The sequence below is a fragment of the Bufo gargarizans genome, chromosome 1 (genome assembly GCF_014858855.1).
Source record: "Bufo gargarizans isolate SCDJY-AF-19 chromosome 1, ASM1485885v1, whole genome shotgun sequence".
Taxonomy (NCBI): Eukaryota; Metazoa; Chordata; class Amphibia; order Anura; family Bufonidae; genus Bufo; species Bufo gargarizans.
The window spans coordinates 644,522,343-644,539,990 of NC_058080.1; positions in this window are offsets into that span (position 1 = coordinate 644,522,343).

Here is a 17,648-nt window from a genome sequence, read left to right on the forward strand (position 1 = left end):
TGTGGTGCAGATGGAGCGGCCTCGAGAGGAGTCAGTATTGGTTTTTGAAAAAACGTCCCTTTTCAATATTCTACACACATTTCGGACCCAGAGGGAAGGTATATCATCTTACAAGATCTCGTTGGGCATAAGTTATTCACTTTCGTGAACATATACTCTCCCAATTCTGACCAGGTCCCGGGGCTTTTATCAGTGCTTTCCCTAGTGGAATCAGTCCGTGAGGGTATACTAATTTTAGCAGGCGACTTTAAAGGGAATCTGTCACCTCCTTTTTCCATTTTAAGCTGGCACCATCGCTATGTTGACTAAAGTACCTTATTCCCAGGACTCTTCTTTTTACTTTATTTCGTTCAGTAGTTTTGATATAAAAGCGATTTTTATGTTATGCTAATTAGGGTCCAAGGTGCCCAGAGGGGCGTTTTTTTCACTCTCCGGTGCCCAGTGACGCCCCCCTGCAGTGCCCAAGAACGCCTCCTGATCATCAAATAACCTCCCACAGCCCGGCAAACGGTTCCGCCCCCTCCCCACAGTCATAGTGTACCTTATAGAAATGCCCCGTCCTTCTTCCTGTCTGCGGGCAGAAAACTTGCGCAGGCGCAGTACCGCTTGCGGCCTGCGCGATCATCAACGTCCTGAGGGCAACAGCGCTCAGGTCATATCACTGGGCTCGACGCATGCCCAGTGAGACTTTTTAGGCTGTTGCCCTCAGGAGGTTGATGATCGTGCAGGCGCAGGCCGCAGACAGGAAAAAGGACGGGGCATTTCTATAAGGTACACTATGACGTGGGGAGGGGGCGGAACCGTTTCCCAGGCTGTGTGAGGTTATTTGATGATCAGGAGGCGTTCTTGGGCACTGCAGGGGGGTGTCACTGGGCACCGGAGAGTGAAAAAAACGCCCCTCTGGGCACCTTGGACCGTAATTAGCATAACATAAAAATCGCTTTTATATCAAAACTACTAAACGAAATAAAGTAAAAAGAAGAGTCCTGGAAATAAGGTACTTTAGTCAACATAGCGATGGTGCCAGCTTAAAATGGTAAAAGGAGGTGACAGATTCCGTTTAATCTGGCTTTATGCCCCTCGGTGAATACGTCCTCCAAAAAATCCTCTACTTCAATTAAGCTTCTGAAAAAAATTCATGCTAAACTATATGTGCTAGGCCTGATTTATATTTGGAGATGTATGAACCCTGCCTCCATTGAATATACTTTTTATTCAGCTCCAGGTCAATCATATAGTAAGACCCTGAAATTTGAAATATAACCATCTCGGACCATTCTCCGATTTTCTGCACTTTTCGTCCTTTACCTGAGTCTGGTAAGTCCCCTTCTTGGAGAATTAATGAGTCCATATTGAGCGATGGTGCCCACGTAAAATACTTTTCCTCCCTTTTAGAACAATACTTCACTTCTAATGATACCCCAGATATTTCCCCACATGTATTATGGGATGCTCATAAAGCATTTATCAGAGGTCACTTCATCAGCAAATGCTCCTATCTAAAAAAACAAGCAGATAGACAACTTACATCCCTTTTAGATCGTATCCATGATTTGGAGAAGATACATTAAAAATCCCTAGACCCTCAACACCTATCGGACCTCTCATCCCTCAGATCACAACTTAAAAACTTACTTAACAAAAAATCTGCCAAATACTATCTTTCATCCCAACATAAATTTTATGCACACGGCACCAAAGCATCAAAATTTATGATGAACTGCATTAAACGTAAAAGAACTGCCATATATGTTACCTCAATAAAATCCCCTCAAGGCCACAAGATTTTCTCGCCTGAATCCATAGCTGAACAATTTCACTTGTTCTATAATGATCTTTATAACTTACCTTCCCCTTCCGACACTTTGTCCAAGAAAGACATAAATCTACTGACTAAATCCTTTTTAGATTCATTGAACCTACCTGCCCTAACCCTTTCCCAAAGCAAGGACCTGGCAAAGCCATTATCCATCACGGGACTTAGCTTAGCTCTTAGCAGCTCCCCAAAAAAAAATGTCCCGGACCTGATGGACTCTCAACCACTTACTACTCCACCTTCCAGTCCATTTTACTCCCTCACCTGCTACGCGTATGTAACTTATCCCTCCAAAACTGTCCACTTTCCACTAGCATGACTAATGCTATGATTACAATTATACCTAAAGAGGGTAAAGATCCTAATCTTTGTGCTCATTATCACCCCATTTCCCTCCTAAACATTGATCTGAAACTGTTAACAAAAATGCTAGCAACAATAATCCAATCCCTTCTCTCTGTCCTGATACATCCTGACCAGGTAGGCTTCGTCAAAGGCCGAGAAGGTAAGGACAATACGGCTAAAATATTTGACGCACTCTTCTACTCCGCCCACAAAAAACTGCCGTTGGTTCTCCTGGGTACCGACGCGGAAAAAGCTTTTGACCACATAGACATAGGTCCTACATTAAACTTACGTTGCTTAAATTCGACAATTTTTATGGCAAAGGAAAAAACCCAGAATCTCCTTCGCCGCTCTTACCAAACCCAAACACTTGGGTGGCATTGGCCTCCCAGACCCTGAATTGTAAATGAAGTTCATCCATCTATGTACAGTGATTGATTGGATGTGTAGCCCTCCTCATAAACTCTGGCTCCCAATTGAAAATGCTAATTTTAGTTCATCCCTTAGATCTCTGTTACTGACAAATAATAACTGACAAACCTCTAATAGAGCTACCCTCCGGTACCAATCCATTGATCCGCTCCACCATTAGAGTGTGGAACTGGTTTTCCTCTACCTACAAGGTCCCTTCATTCTCCCCTCCCATTTGCGGGTTAAAGACCTTATCTCTCTAGTTCCTGTAGAAGTCAGATCTACAGCCCCTATACAGGTTAGGTCTTCACCCACCTTAATAATGGACCTCCTTGACAAAGATGGTAGTGTACTATCAGAGCCAGAGCTTGCCACTTCTCTTAATATCCCAACTTCTAACTTCCTTACTCTTAAATTCCTGAGAGCGGAACTGCTCTTGCGGATCAAATCCATATCTAAAGAACATTCTCCTGATTGGTTTGAGTCCTTGTTGTCTAGTATTTGTTATCCGCCCAAATTGATCTCCCTTCTCTATAAAAAAATTAAATCGCCCCTTATTGAGACCAAACCCGCATTTATAGGCTTATGGGAGAAAGACCTAAGTAAACAATTCTCCAACAGGGAAATCAAATATCTACTCATTACCCCACACAAACTCTCTAGGTGCGTTCGGATACAGGAGAACGGATATAAAACTTTGTCCAGGTGGTACAGAACTCCAGATAAAGGAGCTCTCCTGTACCCCGACGTTCCCAATACTTGTTAGAGATGTAACTCTGATAAGGGCACTTGTATGCGTATCTGGTGGACTTGTCCCCCGTTACAGACCTGGTGGAAACAAATCTTCCAGATTCTAACTTTCCATGTCTACCTGAAACTGCTCTCCTATCCCTTGGCCTAGCCGCTTCGGGTAACCAGAACACATTTCTCCTATCCTTTATGTTATCAGCAGCTCGCCTACTAATCCCTACTGGGTGGCGCTCCCCGGAAACCCCCTCAATTGACCACTAGAAAAATAAGGTAGACCAAATCTACTGCCTTAAAGAGCTTTCTAATTGGGAGATGAGGTCTAGAAAGAAATTTCTTTCGATCTGGTCAGCTTGGAAAGATTATAGAAACTTCTTTTGAACCATCTGATCTCTCAAGTACTCTCCTTTTATATAACTCCCTCTTAGAGATGTTTGACGAGTCTCCCCTTATTCCTCACTGTTAGGCCTTGAAACATGTCTGTGCTATCTTCTACACAACCAAGTATACAATGTATTCTCTCTTTACCTTCTGTTTACACAGCCTTTGATATCTGAATGAGGTAAAACTGTAAACTGGATTGTCAAATCATACTGTATTTCAATTTACTGTAACCTCATACTTTGTAAACTGTTTTATTGTTTAAAATCAATAAAATTGTTTAGGAAAAAAAAATAAATGTATGACAATTAGGGCTTACTTTCCTTATGAGAAACAGGGTTGCTACAAGCAGAAAATCTTTGTCACTTTTGTACTTTTAATATATCCCAAAATGAGTGATAAAATGTACAGTAACTAAAGAGTAAGTATAATCCTGCTTGTTACACATAAAATCCAAATAAAAACATTTTTTTTGTTTAAAGTTCCCCTATAATTTTTCACACTATGATCGCTATAATTGCTAAGGCACCTTCATGATCCCTTATAAGACTTATTGTACCAAAATCTATGGCGCTCATCCAGTATTCACATTAATCTAAAACATTACACAAATTTCATTCCATGACTTTCTTTGGGAAGAAAATACATTAAAGGGGTTCTCCGGGAATTAAGAAAATCAAAATACTTAAATATTAGTTTAATCTAAATATATTTAAAAATATCTTTCATTAGTTATAATGGCTCGTTTTTTCTAGGGAGCAATCATCAGGGGAAATAAAATGTCCGCCTTCCTATTAGTACACACAAAACATACCCTAATCACATAGCAGGACAAGTTACTTCACAACACTGAACTTTAGTCCATCCTTTCTGTACTTTATGTCTCCATTCCTGCAGAGATTCAGCTGAAGAGTTATCAGCTATATTCAGGATCATAACCCCTGACAAGTAGGAAAGAGCTGTCTTAGCCTCCTCTATCTCAATGTTGTAAAGTAATTTGTCCTGCTGTGTGAATAAGACAGGTTTTGTGTGTACTAATAGGATGGCGGCCATTATGTTTCTGCTAATGATTGCTCCCTAAACAAAATGAGCCATTAAAACTAATGAAAGGTATTTGGGAATATAGTTATAATAAAGTAATGTTTATGTATTTTAATTTTCTAAATTCCTGGAGAACCCCTTTAAGCCAGTATCACTGGTAAGCTCCAACTTTACTCTGTAAAATGATTAATCTTCCAGACATTTCTATTAATCAATGTTAAAAAAGTGGTATCAGAACCTTTATTATAACTGCACACATAAAATGAATGTAAGCATATCAAAGCACTGAAAGCATGAAATGCATGTGGTCTCCCATGACTTAACCCTTTCCTGAAGTGACAATTATCCATTTTTTGCATTTTTGTTTTTTGCTTCCTGCCTTAACCATAACTTTTTTATTTTTCTGTTCACATAGTCGTATGAGGGCTTGTTTTTTGCTGGACAAGTCTTACTTTCTAATGCTATCATTTACTATTGCATAGGATGTAGTGGAGAAGCAGGGAAAAATTTCAAATGGGGTGAAATTGGAAAAAAAATTATATTCTGCCACAGTTTTACATTTATTTATTTTTAAAGCTTTCACTATGCAGTAAGACTGACTTGTGGTCTTCATTCTCCAGGTCAGTACAAATCTGGCAATATTACATTTTTATAGTTTGAAAAATTATATTTTTTCTTTTCATTCCCATATTCCGACATCCATAACTTTTTTATAGTTTTGTATACAGAAATGTAGACAGAGAGATCTCCATCTTTAAAGACCCACACATTACTCCCAAGATATGCAGTAAGTTAAGACAATCTGTAAATCAACATGTATTATAAAAAATGCACTATTTGGACAAAGATATTGGGCCAGCCCTCTTAATCATTATAAAATCATCCCCTAACCATGCAGTCTGCCTTTACCAACATTTGTGAACAAATGGGCCATTCTAAAGAGCTCAATGAATTCCAGTATGGTCCTGTTGGATGCCGGCATTGCAACATGTTAGTTTGTGAATGCTAAGCTAAGCTGCTCCATGCAAGCCTTACATAAACAAGCACAATCCTACATGTTAGATGGAGTGGTGGAAAGCATGCCACCACTGGACTCTGAAGCAGTGGAAACTTATTCTGTGGAGTGGTGAATCACACTTCTCTTTCCCACAGCCTGATGAATATGTCTGGATTTTACAAATACCAGGAGAATAATATCTTTCTGACTGCATTATGCCAACTGTAAAGTATGCTGGAGGAGAAATAATGTTACAAAATTGTTTTTCAGGGGTAGGCCTAGGCTCCTTAGTTAAAGTGAAGGGTAATCTTCATGTTTCAGCATACCAAAACATTGAGGACAATAGTATGCTTTTACCTTTATGAACAGTTTGGGGAAGGCCCTTTTTTGTCCCAGCATGACTGTGCCCATGTGGTCCATAAGGTATGGTTGGAAGAGTTTGGTGTGGTACAAGTTGACTGGCCTGCAGAGAGCTGACCTCAACCTCATCCAACACCTTTGGAATGAACAGAGATTGTCAGTTTCTGACCTCACAAAGGCCCTTCTAAATGAATGGTCTAAAATTCCCACAGACACACTCCAAAATCTTGTAGATGGTAGAGTTGAGCCAATCAATTCATAAATTAAGAAATTCGACCCAAATTTTTCAAAAAGTTCAGATTCTAATGAATAAGAGAGATAGAGAGAGAGAGATTTCCAGGGGACTTTTGATTCACTAACCTCTATTTGAACATATGCAAATATGTGTGCTGAGATTACTTTGACTCACATAAAAATTCAGATTTAAAACCGACTCATGTGTTCATATAGAGCCAATGAAGACAATTGCACTTTTCTCATTATAAAGACATATGGACTAACAGAAAATAAAAACATTGCCCCTGATCTCAAAATACACCACAGATCCCAACATAATTTTTCTAGAAAGAATGGATAAAATAAACCTTATATTTTACACAACTCAGTTGAAAAATAAAGTCTCAACGTGACTGGGACTAACACACTAACCTTTTTCTCCTCTAACCACAGTCATAATTGCAAAGCAGATCAAGGATTACCCCATGGTTTTTAGAGACATGTTTTTTGCACCTAATTAAACTAATACAACAGACAGAAAAATTGGAGCTAAATCGGAAAAATATGAAATGTGCTATTTATACTACTGGTGTTTTTCTTAGGTGGTAGAGGGAATTTGGGGTATTACCTTTAGAGATGAAAAGATTTTAAGGAGGCCTTGACCTCAGATCTTATTAAGGACCTCATATTTTTGGAGAGGCTTTGGGATTCCTCCGCCACCAATTTATCAATACACGGGGTGCATAACGGTTTAGAATAGGAGGATGCCAGGGCGACTTTACATCCTGCACACTCCTTATGTTTCGTTTTTGAGCGGTGCTTCTCCTACTTCCGGGTCAAGCCCCGCCCCCCGCGTAGGAGTGCGCGCATGCGCAGACACCCCTCCTGACGCCGACAGGAAGCCGGGCAAGACAGAAGCAAGGAGGGAAGCTGTCTGAACGCGGCCATAGCGGCTCCCTCGGATCAGCGCCGGAATGTGGGGAAGAGAACAGACTGGAGGTAGCAGCCCCGGAGAGCCTTTAGCCACCTGGGGGAGGCCACCTACCGGATCAGAGCCTGGGCCTCCCCCCAGCTGCCGGTGAGAACCAATTTAGGAGCTTCCCAGGGACTTCCTGTCCGGAGGACAGGAAACCTGAACTGGTGCTTGGTGGGGGTGTGAACCTTTTTATCTTCTCAGGTTTCCTGTCCCGATGGGAGGTCCCTGTTCGCATGGGGTGCCGTCATGGGTGAGGGGGAAAATAGTTTAGTGCTCTCATTAAGAGAAACAAAATAAGAGTATTTCAGGTTTGATACCTTTTAATGGCTCACAAAAATAGAAGTAATGATGTTACATAGCAAGCTTTCGAGACATCACCAGTCTCTTCAATATATATACAATAAGAACAGAGGCATGGGGTAATGAATGGACATTTGAAAACAATCTTCCCAGATCCCCCCTTACTAGCTTACCAACAACCTCCAAATCCATTCTGATCAGATCAAGTTCAAGGCCATGTACCACAGAAAAAGGAACCCATCCCTGTAATATAAGAAGATGCAAAACCTGTTCTCATATAATGACAACAGATAAGATCCGGATCCCCAACACACAGCAGGAATATAGGATCCCTGGGACATTCACATGTTCTACATCTAATGTTGTTTATCTGATTCTCTGCACTAAATGTCCTGTTGGAGGCCTCTACATTGAAGAAACAGGACAGTGACTCAATGCAAGGATGAGGTCCCACCGCCACACAATTAAAGAGAAGAAGCTACACTTTCCTGTGGCTAAGCATTTCTGTAGCCCAGGACACAATGTAGAACACATGAAAGTTTATCATATTAAAAGGTAACTTCAAATCCCAAAAAGCTAGAAGAATTTGGGAATACAAATTTATAACACTGCTTGACACTTTGAATACTGGACTGAATTTGTCCCCGGGATTTATGACACACTACAAGATCTAAAGAGTCTTCTATAGACATAGTCGGGGCACCTAGTCTCTGAGATAACATCAATTTAGAGACCATAAAACCTTCACACCCCTTATCTGTAATGTAATTAAGGACTCATTCTCTAAATCTTTAATATGTTCTGTTTCTTTTTCAAATGTCAATTCATTCCCCCATGCCTCTGTTCTTATTGTATATATATTGCTGTTTCTTCATATATTCTTGTAGTGCGCCTGATGAAGAGACTGGTGATGTCTCGAAAGCTCGCTATGTAACATCATTACTTCTATTTTTGTTAGCCATTAAAAGGAATCAAACCTGCAATACTCTTATTTTGTTTCTCTTAACGAGAGCACTAAACTAGTGTTGAGCGAGCATGCTTGGCCGAACTGCTGTTCGGCTCGAGCATCGCTATGCTCGGCACATGAAGGTTTTCAGCCGAGTACCGCATGTGCTCGAGCGCCATGCTCGAGTCTCCTTCCCACACGTTTCGTGGCTGCTATGCAGCCAATAAACGTGCAGGTAAGTACTGCCCTCACTGTAATGCCAGTAGCCAAGTTGCCTCCTAGCATTACAGTGATTGGCTGTCCGGAACACTTCATCGGGTGCTACATAGCACCCGATGACGCATGTTCGGCTCATTTGTAGTCAGGGAGAGCTGCGCTTCGGAAGGGACAAAGTGTAGGGAGTCTAATTGCAATCAATTCACTAGAAAACCGTTTCAAAGAACCAAAAGTCAATTTAAGGATTATTGTGTGTGGTGGCAGGCTGGCAGTATTTTATAGCTACAGTACAATTTTTATTTTCCAGTATTTTCAATACATTTTATATAGAGGGTGTCTGCAGTGACTAGAGACATCTGTCCAAAACCTTCTGTGAGTCAGGGTCAGAGATTGGAGGAATATAACTGAAAAATATTATATTTTTTGCATCATTTACCATAATTTTCATATAGAGGGTGTCTGAAGTGACTAGTAACATCTGTCCTTTACCTTCTGTGTGTCAGGGCCAGAGAATGGAGAAATATAACTGAAAAATACTATATTTTTTTAATCATTTTCAATTATTTTCATATAGAGGGTGTCTGCAGTGACTAGTGACATCTGTCCAACACCTTCTGTGTGTTAGGGCCAGAGATTGGAGAAATATAACTGAAATAAATTTTCCCTTTTCCATACTTTTTCTATATGCTGTTCTTGCTATGAACTGTGACATCCATGCCACATCTTGTGTGTCAAGCATGCACATAATATTTAATATGCGCATGGCGAGCAGTAAGGGACGGGGAAGTGGCCGTGATGCTGATGGTTCACGGAGAGGCCGTGGCCCTGGGCGCGTTGAAAGTGTGCCTGCTGCCAGAGCACAAGAAAAACAATCATCCACAATACCTAGCTTCATGTCCCAGTTTGCAGGGTGTCGCAGGACAAATCTCTTGAAGTCAGACCAGTGCGACCAGGTGGTCAGGTTGGATTGCAGCAGATAATGCTTCCAGTCGGTTAAGCGCCACCCTGTCTTCCACCAAGTCTAGTCTCAGTAGCCAAGAATCTGGTCAACAGAATCCTCTACCTGATCCTCCAACCATGGAGAGTCTGGCCAAACAAGTGATCCCACACTCGGAAATTCCAAGAAGCTCTTTTCATCGCCATTACTTGATTTGGCCCTCTCGCCAAGCACGCTTGAAGAGGGACATGAGATCTTGTTCCCTGATTCCCAACCTTTTGAGCATCCACAGTCACAAGAACATGACGGTGGGGTACGGCAATTAGTGTTTAACCACCTCAGTTCCCCTAGCTTAAACCCCCTTAATGACCAGACCACTTTTTACAATTCTGCACTACACTACTTTCACGGTTTATTGCTCAGTCATACAACTTACCACCTAAATGAATTTTACCTCCTTTTCTTCTCACTATTAGAGCTTTCATTTGGTGGTATTTCATTGCTGCTGACATTTTTACATTTTTTTATATTAATCAAAATTTACCGAAATTTTTGCAAAAAAATGAAATTGTTCACTTTCGGTTGCAATTATTTTTTTTTTAACTACATTTATATATAAATTTTTCTCTAAAATTATTGTTCTACATGTCTTTGATAAAAAAAAATGCAATAAGTGTATATTTAATGGTTTGCGCAAAAGTTATAGCGTTTACAAACTATGGTACAAAAATGTGAATTTCCGCATTTTGAAGCAGCTCTGACTTTCTGAGCACCTGTCATGTTTCCTGAGGTTCTACAATGCCCAGACAGTAGAAACACCCCACAAATGACCCCATTTCGGAATGTAGACACCCTAAGGTATTCGTTGATGGGCATAGTAAGTTCATAGAAGTTTTTATTTTTTGGCACAAGTTAGCGGAAAATGATTATTTTTTCTTTTTTTCTTACAAAGTCTCATATTCCACTAACTTGTGACAAAAAATTAAAATTTACATGAACTCGCCATGCCCCTCACAAAATTCCTTGGGGTGTCTTCTTTCCAAAATGGGGTCACTTGTGGGGTATTTATACTGCCCTGGCATTTTAGGGGCCCTAATGCGTGAGAAGTAGTTTGAAATCCAAATGTGTCAAAAATGCCCTGTAAAATCCTAAAGGTGCTCTTTAGAATTTGGGCCCCTTTGCCCACCTAGGCTGCAAAAAAGTGTCTCACATGGGGTATCGACATACTCAGAAGAAGTTGGGCAATGTGTTTTGGGGTGTATTTTTACATATACCCATGATGGGTGAGAGAAATATCTCTCTAAAAGTCAATTTTCCCCATTTTTTTTATACAAAGTTGTCATTTGACAGAGATATTTCTCTCACCCAGCATGGGTATAGGTAAAAAGACACCCCAAAACTCATTGCCCAACTTCTCCTGAGTATTTTTACATATACCCATGCTGGGTGAGAGAAATATCTCTCTAAAAGTCAACTTTCGCCATTTTTTTATACAAAGTTGTCATTTGACAGAGATATTTCTCTCACCCAGCATGGGCATCTGTAAAAAGACACCCCAAAACACATTGCCCAACTTCTCCTGAGTACGGCGATACCACATGTGTGAAACTTTTTTGCAGCCTAGGTGCGCAAAGGAACCCAAATTCCAATGAGTACCTTTTAAGAGGGCATTTTTAGGCATTTGGATTCCAGACTTCTTCTCACGCTTTAGGGCCCCTAAAATGCCAGGGCAGTATAAATACCCCACATGTGACCCCATTTTGGAAAGAAGACACCCCAAGGTATTCCGTGAGGAAAATGATTTTGTAAAAAATAAATAAATGAATAAATCATTTTCCGCTAACTTGTGCAAAAAAAATATATATATTCTAGGAACTCGCCATGCTCCTCACGGAATACCTTGGGGTGTCTTTCCAAAATGGGGTCACATGTGGGGTATTTATACTGCCCTGGCATTTTAGGGGCCCTAAAGTGTGAGAAGAAGTCTGGAATATAAATGTCTAAAGATTTTTACGCATTTGGATTCCGTGAGGGGTATGGTGAGTTCATGTGAGATTTTACTTTTTGTCACAAGTTAGTGGAATATAAGACTTTGTAAGAAAAAAAAACAAAAACAAATTAATTCTTCTATGAACTCGCCATGCCCCTCAAAAGTGATCTTTTTATAGCGCCGCAGCGATTTTACGGTGTTTTTGCAGTGATCAGAAAAAAAAATTCTGTCACTGCGGTGGGGCGGACTGAACACAAGTGTGCGCACAAGATCAGGCCTGATCGGGCGAACACTGCGTTTTTTTGTAGAGCCTATAGAACACGTCCTATTCTTGTCCGCAATTTCGGACAAGAAAAGGCATTTTCTATATAGTTCTCGCAATGTGCGGATCCGCAAAATACGGAAAGCACATTGCCGGTGTCCGTGTTTTGCATATCCGTGGTGTCTGTGTTTAGCGGGTCTGCGGATCCGTTGATCCACAAAACACATACGGATATCTGAATGGAGCCTTACAGGGGGGTGATCAATGACAAGGGGGTGATCAGGGAGTCTATATGGGGTTATCAAAACAGCGTCTGATATACCTTTCAAGGGTTAAAAAATTGCATCTACAGCCTGCCAGCGAATGATCGTCGCTGGCAGGCTGTAGATGCACTCGTTTACCTTCCGATCCTGTAAATGCGCGCGCCTTTGTGCGCACGTTCACAGGAAATCTCGTGTCTCGCAAGATGATGCATGGGCATGTCAAGGAGGAATGAATCGACCGCCTCTGGAACGCAATCCTGCGTTAGGCGGTCCGGAGGCGGTTAATGAGGTGGATGATGATGAGACACAGTTGCCAATGAGTCAACTGCAATTACAGTCTCAAGAGGTTGTGCATTTGGACAAGTGCATTTGGGCAGGGATGCTACATTTCCCTGACCGCACACTAGGTGAACATTGTGGAGGCCGGGAGTGAGTCGTACCTTGGGATGGAACAAGTGCTACCAACGTCGAGGATTGTGGGCCCTAATTCCATCAGTATTTCCGCCAGCACCTACGTTAGTGCCTCCACCCTCCACCTCCTCCTCCACTTACACCTCCATATTATCCGCGTGCAGCACCAGTCAGCCATCAGCCGGTGGATGGAAGAAGTGTAGCACTACAGTGGGAAAGCATCAACAGGCCGCGCTGAAGCTGATATGCTTAGGAGACAAACAGCTCACCGCCGCAGAGCTGTTGCAGGGGATAAGAGACCAGACTAGGCTGTGGCTCTCGCCACTCAACCTTCAACAAGGCATGGTTGTGTGGGATAATGGCCGTAACTTGGTGGTGGCTTTGGAGCTCGGAAAGCTCACACACATCCCATGCCTAGCCGACGTCTTAAACTTCAAGGTTCAGCAGTTTCTCAAAACCTACCCCAATTTGCCTGAGCTACTGGTAAAGATGCGCAGCATGTGTGCACATTTTCAAAAGTCATCGACAGCTTCAGCTGGTCTGTCAACGCTGCAACAGCGCTTGAAATTGCCAGCTCACCGGCTATTGTGTGATGTGAGCACGTGCTGGAACGCAAGGTTCAACATGCTGTCCAGGCTTTGTAAGCAGCAGAGGGCAGTAGGGGAATACCAGCTGCAACATGGTTGTCGCCTTTCCAGTCAGCTTCCGCTAATCAGAAGCGAGGAGTGGGCATGTATGTCTGACCTCTGTGAGGTTTTAAGAAACTTTGAGGAATCAACACAGATGGTGAGCGGCAATAACTATCAGCATCACCATCCCACTTCTGTGTCTACTCAAACGCTCGCTGCTCACAATTAAGGATGACGCTTTGCATGTGGAAAAGGTGGAAATGGGAGACATTACACAGGGTGATAGCCAGACCACCCTCAGTCCGTCTTTTCAGCGCGAATTGGACGATGAAGAGGAGGAGGAGAAAGAGCAGGAGACAGTTGCCTCCGCTACAGAGGGTAGTACCCATGGAAGTTTAATTCCATCTGTTCAGCATGGGTGGGCAGAAGAGGAGGAAGAGGATGAGGAGATTAAGAGTGATCCTCCTGATGACAACAGAGAAGTGTTGCCTGTTGGTACTCTGGCACACATGGCTGACTTCATGTTAGGTTGCCTTTCCCACGACCCGCTCGTTATATGCATTTTAGACAAGACGGATTACTGGGTGTTCACCCTTCTCGACCCCCACTACATAGAGAACTTCTCATCTCTCATTCCTCAGGTGGAGAGGATGAGCAAAACTGTGCAATACCAGAAAGTCCTTGTTGAAAAATTGCTCCAAAAATTTCCATCTGATAATGCTGGCGGCAGAGTCCGTAATTCCTTGGGCAACCGAGGAGGGGAGACAAGAGGAACACACAGCAGTTCCAACAAAGGCAGGGCTATAATCATAAATGTAGATGGTAGTCGCCAAACTAGTTCATCACTATCACTGAAAATGACTACCTAAAAATTAACTTTTATTGAACTAATCTAAAATAAATACTCCCTATCAAAGGGATACACAGTAGTGCAAAAACAACACAGAAAACCGACTACACAAAACAGAGAAAGTCTGGATCAGACAGAAAGCTAAGCTTGAAGAAGACAAAAAAGGGGGAGAGGGGGAAAGCACCGGGGCAACACGGGCCAAATCAGTGTCTATCCCTGTGATGTCCCTTGTCAAGTCCTCAGCCCGGAGATGTGCCTTGATGGTAGGAACACTCCGTCCACGTGCCTATACTGTCTATCCTTATGATAGTGATAGTGATCAACACTCTCCAAGGCCTGGAACAGTTTCATGACACCCCGCTAGCACCCTCACCCTGATGCGCAGTCTAGTGTGACAAGGAGGGAAAAGTTTTAGAAGATGGTGAAGGAGTACGTAGCAGACCGTGTCAGCGTCCTCAGTGATCGTTCAGTGCCTTACAACTACTGGGTGTCCAAGCTCGACACGTGGCACGAACTGGCACTCTACTCCTTGGAGGTGCTAGCCTGCCCTGCCGTCAGCGTTTTGTCTGAGCAGGTATTTAGTGCTGCTGGTGGCATTATAACAGATAAGCGTATCTGTCTGTCAACTGAAAATGCTGACAGGTTGACCCTTATAAAAATGAACAAGGCCTGGATTGACCATGACTTCTCGACTCCACCAGAGGAAAGCGGATGAACAAAGGCACTGTAAATGTGTTGTTTAATGTACTCAATACAATGTATTCCCATGCACCCCTTCCACCACATAAAGGGTATATGGCTAAATCTTCCTTTTCTTATTTTCCTCCTCCTCTTACATCATATCAACATGCTTATTCGTCGCATATAATGCCCTCACATATATGCCCTCTCATAATTTTTTACAGGGTCAGCTCAACTGTAGGCCCTTGCATATAATGTTTTACAGGGTCAGCTCAACTGCAAGACCTCGCATATCATGTTTTACAGCAGTGTCACCTCAACTGCAGGCGCTCGCATATAATGTTTAACAGGGTCAGCTCAACTGCAGGCCCTCGCATATAATGTTTTACAGTGTCAGCTCAACTGCAGGCCCCTGGGGTTACGTCTTAAGATATATATGAGTGTTTTCTGCTCCTCTGGACATTTTTGTCCTGCCAGATGCACTAGGGCCTGACAGGGTTACCTACGCAGGTTAAGAGCTCCTTTCTGGGCCACCCCTTGCGGGGCATTTTTGGACCCCGTCCTGAGGATTTATGTTATAGGGTGGACTAGGCCAAGCAGGGACTGATTAGGGCTAGTCACTGTCATCCGACATTGCTGTGCCTAACCTGCTACCTATGGTCGTGTCCACCTCTTTTTCACACCATATATAATATACTGGTTTCCATCCATATACCAGTCTATGTATGTATGTATCAGTCTTACTTGTTGTTTGTCTGTAGGGGCCGTCTTTTTTACTCCTATGATTTAATAAAAACAATATTTTAATAGTTACTGCCCCCTTAGTTTATTGACCTCGCATATAATGTTTTACAGGGTCAGCTCAACTGCAGGCCCTCACATATAATGTTTCACAGGGTCAGCTAAGCTACAGGCCCTAACCTACAATATTTTACAGGGTCAGCTCACCTTCTGATGATGACAGCGAAGTTTTGCCTGTTCGTACTCTGGCACACATGGCTGACTTCATGTTACACTGCCTTTCCCACGACCCACACGTTATACGCATTTTAGTGAACATGGATTACTGGTTGTTCACCCTTCTCGACCCCCGCTACAAAGAGAACTTCTCATCTCTCATTCCTCTGGTGAAGAGGACAAGCAAAATGATGCTATACCAAAAGGTCCTTGTTAAAAAATTGCTCCAAAGTTGATAGGGCATCCATCCAAATAGATTGTAGCCATTACGGGGACATGTGATCGCCTAGAAGTTATCTAGAGTAAACAAAGCGGCAGCAGGCCCTCAACTGCAAGTCCAGTCTCAGTAGCCAAGAGTCTGGTCAACACAATCCTCACCATGATGGCACACTGGGTGAACGTTGTGGAGGTCGGGAGCAAGTTGGCTGCTGGCACTAGACTTTCCCTCCAATAGATCCTCATTAACGGAAAGTGTACTTATTCAAAATAACAGGCCCGCTTAGGAGTGCTGTATTGTTATTTATTGTAACTACCTCCCTGAGTCGGGAGTGGGTAAATGCCGTGCGCCTGCTGCCTTCCTTGCATGCTTGTGCTTTAATAACTTGATCCACCCTCTCCGGGTAGTTCACAATTAAGGAGAATACGGGGCAAGGCAACAACAGCCAATCAGATTTCAGCCATTGACCTCCCTTGGATGTGGTAGCCATTTCTCAGGCTTCCACTTCGGCATCGAACCTTGATTCCCCGTTACCCATGATCAATATGGTAGGCGCAGAAAAGAACATTGAAAGTTGATAGGGCAGACATCCAAATGGATCATCACCATCACGGGGACATGCAATCGCTCAGAGATTATCTAGAGTCACCAAAGCGGCAGCAGGCCCTCACCCCTAAGGTTTTAGATGGTCAGATCAGCAGGCCCTTGCTCCAAATGTTTTTGAGGGGAACCAGCATGCCATCAATCATAATTTTTCAAGGGTGTGTATGATGTCCTTATTTATGTGTAACAAAGGGTGTTTTGGAGTGCCGGTTGCTTGTAATTTTTGGCAGTCCTTTCACTTAGTGCTTAGGCTTTATGAGTGTAGGAATCCCACCACCTGAATTATTGTAACACAATGTGAATAAGGCCCTCCATTATGTGATATACAGGTTATATCAGAGTACCTCTTTCTTGTAATTTTTAGCAGCACAGTATTATTGTCAGTCTGTAAAAGAGGCGTACTACTCGGACAACATGGTTCCCAGCAGCGACCTGGGAGTCCAAGATGCATCAAGACATTCTCCCCATGCTGTTACCAAACCATTTTGGTGGTGTTTCCATCAATTTCTGTCTTTTTCCTATGAACCAGACACCCTCCCCTTTTCAGAGCAGGGGGTGCCTGGTTTAATGCTGGGGGTTCTCCCATTGACTTCCATTATACTCGGGTGCTCGGTAGAGAACTCGAGCATCCCGATGTGTTCGGCCAGCACTTTGGTGCTCGATCATTAATAGTCATTACTGAAGACATCACCCCACCCGACAAGCACGGTGATGGTGATGTCATACGTCCCAGCGCGAGATTTTGAGTGGTTTCTTCAATCAAGATGGCCGTGACAGCCTCTTCGTGAGCAAATAGATGAGTTATGTTTTTTTTTTAGTTTTTTTTTTAGCCGCCATTTCAAGAACAAATTGATTTGCTGCCACCAAGTGCAAGGAAATTCGGCTTTTTTGGCGAATCTATTTTTTCCTGAAATTTGGATCAAAGTCAATTCATTTCACTTCAATTCATTCTACACTAATTACCCCTGAACCCCCTATAACTAAACTCTAAACCTGTGTCCATTATCATTTTTTAACTGGAGTGAATACTTGTAAAGGTTATTGTGACTGTGAATACTACTGCTGTGGTCAGCAAATTACTGCTAATGATTATTTT